This window comes from Gorilla gorilla, chromosome X, assembly GCF_029281585.2.
Source record: "Gorilla gorilla gorilla isolate KB3781 chromosome X, NHGRI_mGorGor1-v2.1_pri, whole genome shotgun sequence".
NCBI classification, from domain to species: domain Eukaryota; kingdom Metazoa; phylum Chordata; class Mammalia; order Primates; family Hominidae; genus Gorilla; species Gorilla gorilla.
In genome coordinates, this window is record NC_073247.2 from 143,174,130 (window position 1) to 143,187,712 (window position 13,583).

Consider the following 13,583-nt stretch of genomic DNA (forward strand, 5'->3'; position numbering starts at 1 on the left):
CATATATAAATATAATGTCCCCATAGAAGAGAATGATAGCAGTTAGATGTGAAGAAAAAGCAAGAAAACCTTTGGATTCGACTACAACTGAGAAGATCCTCAAGAAAGTGACAATGATGAACATGTGGGAGACAAGGATGACTGGTCAAGAGCTCATCCAAATGAAGCACCCAGTGAAAAAGAACAAATAATTCATTATGTAGGTGCCTGAGCAGGAGAGGACCAAGAGTGGGAAACTGTCACCAAAAAAGCTGGTGATGGTTTGAACTTACAAAAGGCAAATATAGAGATTGAACCTCCTAAAAACATAGTATGGATAACTCCATGCCCGTAACATGAAGCCACTAACTGGATACAACAAACTTGGGACATAGTGACAGGATAGAGCATGGGTTGTCTGATTGGCATATAAATGTCCTTGCCCAGGGAGGCTAAAAGATTGCATTCAGTAGTCACAAAGAACAAAAATACCATCATTTGTATCACACAATAGGAGAAGGAAATTGTCTCTGCCAAAAATTTCACCAGTGCCTTGGAGACTGTGGCTGGGAACAAACAGAAATGTCTGAAGATAATTTTTCAACCCCCACTCTCTCAACACCCTCCCCCATTTTGGAGTCACCAGTGTCTATTATTTCCATTTTATGTCCATGTGTACCCATTGTTTAGCTCCTTGAATCCATAATAGAACATATATTTTGAAATATAATAATATAATTTCAAAAAAACTAAAAAATAAATCTATGAAGGATAAACTTTAGAGGACAAAGTACATGGTGGTATGGAAATGGGACTAACTCTGATAAAGATCAGGAAGCCAGTTTCTTACAAACAGGACTGCATAACTATTCATAACAGCAAAGATATGGCATCAACCCAAATGCCCATCAATGATAGACTGGATAAAGAAAATGTGGTAAATATACACCATGGAATACTATGCAGCCATAAAAAGGAACAAGATCATGTTCTTTGCAGGGACGTGGATGGAGCTGGAAGCCATTATCCTCAGCAAACTAACACAGGAAGAGAAAACCAAACACCATGTGTTCTCACTTATAAGTGGGAACTAAACAATGAGAACACATGGACACAGAGTGGGGAACAACGCACACTGGGGTCTGGGCAGAGGCAGGGGAAGGAAGATAATCAGGATAAATAGCTAATGCATGCAGGGCTTAATACCTAAGCGATGGGTTAATAGGTGCAGCAAACCACCATGGCACGTTTACCTATGTAACAAATCTGCGTGTACTGCACATGTATCCCAGAACTTAAAAGAAAATAAATTTTTTAAAACAAAGAAAAATAAAAGTCATCTTAGTGCACAGTTATACAGGAGGCGTAGTCATTAAAATTTTGGCAACAAATGATCGAAGAATACAACTCATAAGAGAGTATATATAAGAACCCAGAAATGCTCTGCACTTCTATAGCAGTAAATTTCAATGTTTCTAGACATGAAAAATACTTTTTCTTTCTCTTTTTGAGACAGGATCTCACTCTGTCACCCAGGCTGGATTACAGTGCAGCCTCGACTTCCTGGGTTCAAATGATCCTTTCTCCTCAGTCACCTGAGTAGCTGGGACTACAGGCGCTCATGACCACACCCAGCTAATTTTAAAAAATTATTTTTTGTAGAAATGCAGCCGCACCATGATGCCCAAGTTCGTCTCGAACTCTTGAGCTCAAGGGATTCTCCCACAGAAAAATAACTGCATATACCAAGATAAATGCCCAAAGGGGATCACTTTTATTTGTGGATCGTATGTGATTCCAGATGAAACAAATTTTGTCATCAAATTTTATTAGCAAACTGTGATTCTTTAGTGCATCCCTGATCACAACTGACACATCTTATTAGCTCAACAGAAGAATGTTCCATTGGTAAAAATAACAACAGTTAGAATTTCTGTACACACACAGTAGTCAGTGGAGATATGGAGTTATTACCTTGGAATATGGAGTGTTAAATACAAGAATGCAAGTCCTTATTTTTAGAAGCCTGGAGCACAGACCTTCCTTCAGATCTCATCCGGGAAAACAGTGATTAACCTGGTATGTGACGTCAGCCAGATCATTTCATTGTCCCAATACATTAACTCCATAGCCTCTCACTACTCCTACATAGAACATAGCCTGATATTTTGTATGCAGTAGATGCTTTGAGACATTTTCATACTCTTTAGTTATGCAACAACTTTGAAGAAAATAACCCAAAAAATAACCCAAAAGAAGGAAATAGTGTTTAGAACAAAGGCATTAGTTGTGAAGGTCACTGCATTTTCTATATTTTGTATAGAAATACACTGTATTTTGTATATTTCAATATGTAGTTACGAGTGTTTGGCTTCTGAAGTTCATTAACTCATTCTATGACCTAGGACCTTGGCTACGCCATGCAATGTTTTATAAACTGATGACACAGGTATGAAATATATAATTCCTGTCCTGAATGAGCCCACAGGTTAAAGGTGAAGATAGTCTCAATAAAGGGTAAGAAGTACATGTAGGGAACTGAGTACTGAGTCCAGATAAACGCTGAATACATCTACAGCTCCTGGGTGGGACTTTGGGACCCAGTGACTTAAGACTCCTCAAGATCTCAAGCTGATATTCTCAGTGCTTTGGAAGGTACCATTTTGAGACAAAGTATTATATCTGCTAATTCAACAATACCATAGAATTGAAATTCCCAATGTCCTCTAAGATCTTGTCTCACTTTGCTTTCCTAGACAGTCAGTACCCTACTTACTTATGCTGACATCTTACACTTTCCAAAGATGCGAACTTGCTTAAAATTAGGCATTTCTTGCACACCCAAAGAAAGTGTCCTTCAAGCACTCAGCACTCACTTGTGTGCTTTTTTTAGTAATACAGGCAGTGATAGGAACACAAAGCAATGGAGATGAACCAATAATCCAGGACAGAGAAATTGCTTACATTCCCGGGAGGGGAGCACAAAACTAAGAAAAAAAAATATATATGTTCACTTTACATTTCACAGTCATTAAAGAAATTTTTGCTAATACTATCAAGGCAGGTCAATTAATTTAAACATGCCTTTGAAAATGGTATTTTATAATGTTATTTGAAATGAAGGAGATAAAAATGCTTGATCTGAAACCTTACATGTCAATTACAGAAAGCTCACCTTAGACTCTAGTATTTACAAGAGAAGTTCTTAACCATGGTTTCTCATCTGAATCTCATATGTTGATAGTGGAAACCCATGCAAAATCCACTTAGCCAGAACCTCTGCATGTAGGCCCTCATTACATGCTTTTTTGGTTTGAGAGGTAATCAACTTTATTGAAGTATAATTATCATCTAAAAATGCACCCAATTTAAGTGAAAGTTCAAGGAGTAGGGACAAATATATACGCAATTAAATATAGAACATTTCCACAACCCCAGAAAGTTCTCTTCTGTCCCATTTGAGTCAATTCATCCCATTTTTGGTGATAGACAGTCACTGATCTGCTGTCTGTCACTATAAATCAGTTTGCGTCAAATTTCATATCAGTGAATGAATTCATATAGTACCTAGTACGTATGATCTTTTAAAGTATCCATGAGTGATTCTGATGGAGTCAATGTTGGGAACCACTGATATAGAGGCTCCATAAAGGACAGAATGAAAGATGACCATCATCAGCTGAATATAAACCAAAAGGTTTAGATTCTAGAGCATGTGTTTAAATCATGCTTACAAAATTCCTATAGTTCAAAACTGAGGTCCATGAAAATTTTTTGGATGAAGATTAAGATTGATATTAAATTACAGTTTGGAATCCTGTTACATGTCTATAGCTACATAGCTAAGTGAAACACTTGTCTCTCAGATCCACTGTCAAATCCAAAACCCCCCTCTTTTAAATTTTGCCTCAAAGTGAAGTTAACCAGATACCAAAGCATATTATTTAGCAGTGTGAGTCTACAGTGTGAAAGAGGAATGAGGACTGGGGCTGAGGAAGCATTTTAATAAACTTGACCATGAATACCATAATAGGGCTTATTGGCATTACCTGAATCAGTACGTATGTACACAAGACCAATGACTCGTTGTTATGGAGCAATGGTCTGGACTTTGCCACTATTTCCATGACTGTCTTCTCCTTTGTTCTCAAGATTCTCCATTTGCAAAATAAGGAGCTTAAACCATATACTTTCAAAGGCGGCCTCTGACCTCAACATTCTAGGGTTCTATTTTAGTGAATTTGTCAATGAAAATATTGCTTAACACCAATGCTTAATGTTAGTCTGCAACATTTGTAAGAGTAAGCTAAACAAAAATCTCATAGGAAGAGTTTGTGTATTAAGGTTATTCCAGGATGACCACAACATTTGAGTCAGGAATAAGACCTTAAAATGGACTCTTTCTTACAGAGCTAAATGTGTTTAAACATTATGTGGTGTATTATTTTAATATTCTTTTGGGAGTGAGACAGAAAGCCAAAAAAGAAAGCCCCTGACCCAGGTCCTTCTTGTTCTCTGTTCCAAAGAGGAACCCAGTGACATCATGTCCATATCTTCAACTTTATCTGAAGAAATTGTACCATCAGGCAGTTACCTTGGCTTTACATCTTTTCCTTGTTACCATGAAAAAATAAGGAAAGGTCTACAGAAATAATGTTAGTTCAACGTTTTGAATGTGTATAGGCAAGAGCATTTTTCTCTTTTCTCCATAGTGAAGCATAGTGAACCACTTACATAATAAACATTTTACACCTAAATCCAGATTAATTTAATACAGATCTTCTTATTCAGTAATTCACTGGGTCATAAAATTTGCTTATTTAAAAAAAGTCTATGTAACCTAAAAAACTATGCCTATATTTAGGCAACCATCTCAGAGATGTGAGTTCAGAGTAAAAGAAGGGGCTAATCTAGAGAATTTGGCCAGCTTTTGGGGGAAAAAATCTCATGTGTGCTTAAGTCACAATGTAAAAAATGCATTTCAATGATAGTGGTATTACAACATTTAACTGTATTCATACTGATGAGAATATCTCATAACTATCAAAATGAAAAAAACATTTTGTGGAATACATCTCAAAAATGCTTTGTGGAAAAACAGTAAAATTTGATGCCATTGAAAACTGTTGGAAATACGATAAATATGTATAAATCTAACTTGTTAGGATATTAAATACCTGAAATGCAGGGAATTCAGAAACACTTGTTGTGAAATAAGACTTCCCAAGTAAAAGGACATCAAAAATATCACAGAAGGTTAATTATAAACATGGACACCTCCCCACATGTATGGAATGTGAACCAAAAGATTAAGGGCAGCTTCCACTCATATACGAAAAAAGAACAAGTCATGCATTTAAGCTTAAAGAACACCCCAATTAAAGACACAATTGAAAAACAAATGTATACATGAAGGGAAAATAAGGCCCCTAAGGAAGAGGAATTGGAAGAAGGGGACAAGGCAAGAGGATGAAAGTGCTCGGCGCTGGTCCCAGGTAAAGTTATGACTCTGGGCAGGTGGTCTGAGGATTGCCCATTTGCAGCTCCATACCCATTTCCCTCTGACATCTCTCCCTGCCCACTCAGGCTCCTGCTCTGACCCTAGCGAAACCCTGCTTTTGGGTGAAAACCTCTAGATCATGCTCACCACAGTACAAAAACTAATCCAGCTCCATGGGCTCCTGGGAGTGGCTGGGGCTCAGCAGGGGAGAAGGGGAGGAAGATGGTGTGCCTCTTCATGGCTATCACACCAGTGAGTTCACTTAAAGGAGTCTGGTGCCCCTGGAGAAGTTGCTGCATGATGCCTCCCCTCTCTTCCTAGATCTGAGTGGGGCTGTGCCTGGTGATGGCCCATCTCTGAAAAAAATGTACTGTTGAGAACAAGCACCAGTTTTCTGGCTACGCTAACAAGAGCTAAGTGACGCAGTGGACAAAGCAATGATGCTGTTCCTGGCTCAATCTCTCTCTTTGACAATGATAATTTGCCACATCAACTTACCTTCCCAGACACAAAGCATCAGAGGATTAGCTATTAAAAGAAAGACATTTTCTCGCTCATTACAGCCTGCAATGTAAAATGTCCAGAAATACAAGGAGTCCTGTTTTCACCATTAAAGTAGAAATTATTTCCGGCAGCTTTGGGAGAAAATGCAATTATTTTCCTTCCTGTCACAGTGTTTCCAAACTCACCTAGAGATGAGAGCACCCTATTAAAATGGACTCATTGTTCGAATGATGCCAGTGAATGCGCTTCTCCGACCTGGGGGTGGGAGACTGGCCCCTGAGTCCTCACCCCTTGGGATTCAGGGTCACTAAGGGCAGAGGTAATTAGACAGTGCTGAGCCACTGCCACTTACATGCTAGTCACAGGAAGAGGAAACTTTTCAAGGAAGAAAGTGCTGTTCAGGTAGAGCCCACCCATTTTGCTAATAGCCAGAGCTCACTTTGCCAGTTTGCTGCAGACTTTTTTGGTTGCTCTGTTCCTGGAAGTCCAGTGACTCCCTGCCCCTTGTGAAACCTCACAGTTTGAATCTGCTTAGCCACGGGTCTTTCTCCACTTGCCTGTTGCCACAGGGAAAGAAAGACACCCCTAACTCCATCTGCACTGAAACTGAGCTCATTGGCTTTGGGCAGAGCTCTCAACCAACTTGGCTGTTAAGCAAAGTTGCTCGAGGTGGCAGGTTGCTTCCCTGCAGGGTCCACTAGACTTTGTTCTTGTCACTGGGCTGGTCACAGTCTTAGTTCCTGACCCAGGTCATCTTGTTCTCTGTTCCTAAGAGGAACCCAGTCAGATCATGTCCCTATCTCAGTACAATCTCCTTCTCCGAAGTCAACATTCTGAAGATGACTTCGGAGAATGAAGATGACTTCGGAGATGACTTCAGAATGAAGAAGAGTCAACATTCTGAAGATGACTAATTGACACCATCTGGCCTCATGAGCTATCATATCACCATCCAAGATGAATAACCAGAATAAATGAGTAAGGAGAGCCCCCCCGCCCCGCCACCACCATGTCACACACCTTCTCACTATGTTTTCACTTTAGTATTGCTTCTATAGTGCAATGGGAATTCACTGCTATAATATAAGCATACCACTGATGAACTCTGATTTATAATTATTTAAAGATTGTTCTTATTTTGGAGTGGAAAACAGATTCAAATAGAAGGCAAGGGAAAATTAGAGCTTCAGTGGTTGGGGTATACATAATAGTGTGAGAGAGGTAATAAGAGAGGAACATAGAGAGACGTACAAGAGAAATTTTATGTGTAAATACACAGTGTTTGTTAACGAATTTCAAATAAGTAGTAAAGACAAAGGAGGGTAAAAAGATGACTCCCAGTTTTCTTGCTTGAATAACTTACTTCATGAGAGTTTCCTTGACTGAGATAGGGAAAACTAGACTTGAGAACAGAGTTTGGGGGTAAATCTGGAAGTTTCATGAAGCAAATCGCTTTCTAGCCATTCCTCTCCACTCTCTCCAACTCTCTGATTTGACCTGGTAGAAATCAAATCTACCCGGTCAACCTTATCTTGTTAAGGCCAGCCAAGCACGACTCAGTGTTCACAAAGGGTAGTTCTGTATTCTTATTTTAATGTGGACCCAGCATAGACTGTGAAAGGGATCAGTTACCGTACTGGTAAATCTTATACAATGGCGAATATCTTTTTTTTGAACATTTAAAAAACTATATTTACTTTTTAAAGGCAAAATGGTGACATTTTTGTATATACAAAGATAATTTGTCACCAACAGAAATATTCTGTAAAATATATTCAAGGAAGTTCTGCAAGAAGAAAAATAGCTGGAGGTCATTATCCTTGCAGACTAACACAGGAACAGAAAACCAAATACCTCATGTTCTCATTTTTATAAGTGGGAGTTAAATGATAAGAACACATAGACACATAGAGGGGAACAACAGACATTGGGCCTATAGGAGGGTGGAGGGTAGATGGAGGGAGAGGATCAGGGAAAATAACTAATGGGTACTAGGCTTAATACCTAATAGTCTGTACAACAAACACTCCTTGATACAAGTTTACCTATGTAACAAACCAGCACATGTACCCCTGATGTTAAAATAAAAGTTTTAAAAAAGACAAATGTCTTGATGCGAAATTGAACCTACCATCCATAAATTTTCTTTTTCCTTTTCATTCGTTCGTTCGTTCCTTCCTTCCTTCCTTCCTTCCTTCCTTCCCTCCCTCCCTCCGTCCCTCCCTCCCTTCTTTCTTTTTCTTTCTTGCTTTCTTTCTTTCCTTCCTTCTTTCTTTCTTTCTTTCTCTCTTTCTTTCTTTCTGACAGGGTTTTGCTCTGTCACCTAGGCTGGAGTGCAGTGGTGCAATCTTGGCTCCCTGCAACTTCTGCCTCCTGGGTTCAAGTGATTATTGTGCCTCAGCCTTCTGAGTTGCTGGGATTACAGGCACGCGCCACCACACCCAGCTGCTTTTTGTATTTTTAGTAGAGATGGGGTTTTGCCATGTTGGCCAGGCTGGTCTCAAGTTCCTGGCCTCAAGCAATCCTCACGCCTTGACCTCCCAAAGTGCTGTGATTATAGGAGTGAGCCACAGTGCCTGGACCAGAAATTTTCAATTAGAAAATCACAGATGTGTAATTCATATATTTAGATGTTTGAGATTTTTCTCTTTCAATCCAGATATTTCATATCCTGTTGACCACATCTTGAGCTCACCAAAGAAACTGAAGAATTGCATGGTCATTCTAAAGACCACTTGGTGAGGTGATGTTTTCTTCCTGGGACTCTCATATAGCAAAAGATCGGAGTTATTTGACCACCTGCTTCATTGGTGATGCAAGTGCCAGAACCTTAGGCATCTGAGAACATTATTACACTTTTCCCTGTCAAGGGAGGATTTGTCATGGCTGTCATTCTTGAAGACATGTAATAAAAATGTCATGATCTGCTTCTGTCTTAAGAGAGAGACAAAGCCTAGGTTGCCATGACACCAAACAATTTAATAACAAGTGGAAATTTCAATCAATCCATTGATCAGTCAATCCTTTCATTTCCAGAAGGAACAGACAATATATCCAGAATAATATGCCTTTTTTAATATCTTGAAAGGACAACCAAAACATTTTCATCAACTTTCCGTACAATGTTACAAATCATTGAAGCAATTATCCTTCCAGTTTTTCATTTAACTGGATAGTTCAAACAAAAATGTTAATTTTGTTGAAATGAGTTGACACATGTTCTGAAATCCCCATATCACCTGACACCTCTGGGCAATTTAAGTTGCTTTCATATTTCAAGCTCATAATACTAATGGAAATCATACCTACAATAACATAGATTAACTTTCAGCCCATAAGAACACAGCTTCCCAACACTGATAAATAGGGTATAAGAATAATGACTGTAGGACATGTGTGTGAGTTGTAACTCCTGCCATGTACATTTTTTTTTTTGTATTGAGTCAGTCATAGACTCTTTTCGTCCCTTTTGGGAAACAGTATAAATTTGTGAAATGCTTTTGTGGAGTAAGAGTAAGTTGGTGGTCGACATAATGAATGGCTGTGATGTCAAGGCCAGGATCTGTTTGTCCACCAATCTTTCCTACTCCTAGATCAGTCTATTTATCTATTATTATATCGCTGAAAGTTGTTTGAAGCAGATTACAGAGCTAAACATAATGCAAGATACACATAAAGCCATGAGTGAGGTTAATATGCAAGTTTAGATAACAATCTATGTACAATGGTAAGAAATGGCCCACAAATTTAGCTTGGATCTACACAGTAGCAAAAGCAAAGGGGCAAATACAATTAGAGACAAGAGCGCCAGTGTTCACAAAAGTATTATGAAACAAAATTTTCATCGGAAACAGTTTTCCTGGTATAAAATGCAGAGAGAAATTTGTGTGGTAGGTCTTTAGAAAATTGGAAAATGTGTCATAGAGAACAATCCTCAAAAGCATTCTGCCAGTAAAGTACAATAAGTAGCTAGTTTCTTGGAATCGTTTTAATGATGTACTTCAGTGTAGGCTGAGAGTATATGTCAAAGGGTAATTTCATTAAAGTAATTCTAAGAAAAGACAAAATAATGTGGTCTAAATATACATCCCTCTGATGATTCAGTTTGATTGCTAAAATACAAATCTGGAGAGGCAAACGTAATATATTTCATTTAAGCTACTATACATATCACTTTTCCCTCTCACACCTCAATTTTAGGTAAGATATGAGCAGCAAAAATTAAGACTGTAGTCTCTGATGACCAATTGAGCTAAAGATTTTCCAGGTTGCCAATTAAGGACCACCTCTTAAGTGTTAATAGTTTCCTAACTAGCTTTGAAGTAGCTATCATGTCATGAAAATTACGTAGATTACTTAATTATTTCTGAATGGATGGCCACATATTGCATATTCTCCAAAATATAAGCAAATGGGCTGACAAAGTCCCAAAGTTCTACGACATAGCCCAATATATTTCTCTTAATTAAAAAAAAAAAACCTGTACCATTCCGTGGTTTTAAATATATTCACGAGGTTGTGTGACCATCACCAGTATTTAATTTGACAGTATTTTCATCACACCAAAAGCCACCCCAGACACATTAGCAGTCATTCTTTATTCCGCCCATCCTTCCAGCCATTAATCTACTTTCTGTCTCTATAGATTTATCTATTCTGGACACTTCATATAAATGAAAGAATATAATATCTTGATTTTTGTGACTGACATCTCATAGTATTCACATGTATTCAAGGTTTATACATCTTGTAGCATATATCAGTAATTCATTTCTTTTTATGGCTGAATAATATGCCATTGTATGGATATACCAAATTTTGTTGATCCATTCATCACTTGATGGACATTTTGATTTTTCCCAATAACTAATATTATTATGATTAATACTACTATAAACATTCATGCACAAATTTTTCTGTGAACGTATGTTTTAAATTATTTTGTGTATATACCTAGAAGTGTAGTTGCTGAGTCCCGTGATAACTTTCTGTTTGACTTTTTGGGGAACTGTCAAACTATATTCTACAGTAAATGCACCATTTAATATTTCCACCAAAAATGTACTGGGTTCCAATTTCTCCACTCTTGCTACCAAATGTTATTGTCTGTCTTGTTATTACAGTCATTCTAGTAGGTGTGAAGTGGTATCTTGTGGTTTTTATTTGCACATCCCTAATGGCCAATGATGTTTAGCATCATTTCTTGTGCTTACTAGCCATTCACATATCTTCTTCAGAAAAACATCTACTGAAATCTTTGGCTTATTTATTTTAAGAGACAGAGACAGGATCTCACTCTGTTGCCCAGGCTGGAGTGTAGTGGCGTGATCATACCTCACTGTAATCTCAAACTCCTGGGCTCAAGTGATTTTTCCACCTCAGCCTCCATAATAGCCAAGACTACAGATGTGTGACACCACACCTGGCTAATTTTTTAATTTTTTGTAGGAGATGAGATCTCCCAATGTTATCCAGGCTGGTCTCAAACTCCTGCTTTGCCCATTTTTTTCTTTTAATTTTTATTTAAGCTTCAGGGGCACATGGACTGGTTTGTTATATAGGTAAACTCGTGTCATGGGGGTTTGGATGGCCCATTTTTAATTGGGGTATTTATCTTTTTATTATTGAGTTGCAAAAATTCTTTACATATTCTGAATACAAATTCCTTTTCAGATATATAATCTGTTAATATTTTCTTCCAGCCTATTCATTGTCTCTTCACATTCTTGATAGTATTCTTTGAAGCATAGTTCCAACTTTGACAAAATGGAATTTATCTTTTTGTTGTTGTTATTGTTGTTGCTAGTGTTTTCAGGGTAATATCTAACAAACCATTGCCTAACCTAAGGTGATGAAGATCTACACCTAGGTTTTTATTTAAGACACCTAGGTTTTATACTTTTAGCTTTTATAATAAGCCTTTTGATCTCATTTGAGTTAATTTTTGTATATGGTGTGAGGTAAGAGTCCAACATCATTCTTTTGCACGTAGATATCCAGTTGTTCCAGAATCAATTATTGAAAGACTACTGATAAGAGCTATTTATGACAAACCCACAGCCAATATCATACTGAATGGGCAAAAACTGGAAGCATTCCCTTTGAAAACTGGCACAAGACAGGGATGCCCTCTCTCACCACTCCTATTCAAAATAGTGTTGGAAGTTCTGGCCAGGGCAATCAGGCAAGAGAAAGAAATAAAGATATTCAATTAGGAAAAGAGGAAGTCAAATTGTCCCTGTTTGCAGATGACATGATTGTATATTTAGAAAACCCCATCATCTCAGCCCAAAATCTCCTTAAGCTGATAAGCAACTTCAGCAAAGTCTCAGGATACAAAATCAATGTACAAAAATCACAAGCATTCTTATACATCAATAAGAGACAAACAGAGAGCCAAATCATGACTGAACTCCCATTCACAACTGCTTCAAAGAGAATAAAATACCTAGGAACCCAAATTACAAGGGATGTGAAGGACCTCTTCAAGGAGGACTACAAACGACTGCTCAACGAAATAAAAGAGGACACAAACAAACTGAAGAACATTCCATGCTCATGGATAGGAAGAATCAATATCATGAAAATGGCCATACTGCCCAAGGTAATTTATAGATTCAATGCCATCCCCATCAAGCTACCAATGACTTTCTTCACAGAATTGGAAAAAACTACTTTAAAGTTCATATGGAACCAAAAAAGACCCTGCATCACCCAGTCAATCCTAAGCCAAAAGAACAAAGCTGGAGGCATCACGCTACCTGACTTCAAACTATACTACAAAGCTACAGTAACGAAAACAGCATGGTACTGGTACCAAAAGAGAGATGTAGACCAAAGGAACAGAACAGAGCCCTCAAAAATAATACCATACATCTACAACCATCTGGTCTTTGACAAACCTAACAAAAACAAGAAATGGGGAAAGATTCCCTATTTAATAAATGGTGCTGGGAAAACTGGCTAGCCATATGTAGAAAGCTGAAACTGGATCCCTTCCTTACACCTTATACACAAATTAATTCAAGATGAATTAAAGGCTTAAATGTTAGACCTAAAACCATAAAAACCCTAGAAGAAAACCTAGGCATTACCATTCAGGACATAGACATGGGCAAGGACTTCATGTCTAAAACACCAAAAGCAATGGCAACAAAAGCCAAAATTGACAAATGGGATCTAATTAAACTAAAGAGCTTCTGCACAGCAAAAGAAACTACCATCAGAGTGAACAGACAACCTACAGAGTGGGAGAAAATTTTTGCAATCTACTCATCTGACAAAGGGCTAATATCCAGAATCTACAAAGAACTCAAACAAATTTACAAGAAAAAAACAAACAACCCCATCAAAAAGTGGGTAAAGGATATGAACAGACACTTCTCAAAAGAAGACATTTATGCAGCCAACAGACACATGAAAAAATGCTCATCATCACTGGCCATCAGAAAAATGCAAATCAAAACCGCAATGAGATACCATCTCACACCAGTTAGAATGGCAATCATTAAAAAGTCAGGAAACAACAGGTGCTGGAGAGGATGTGGAGAAATAAGAACACTTTTACACTGTTGGTGGGACTGTAAACTAGTTCAACCAT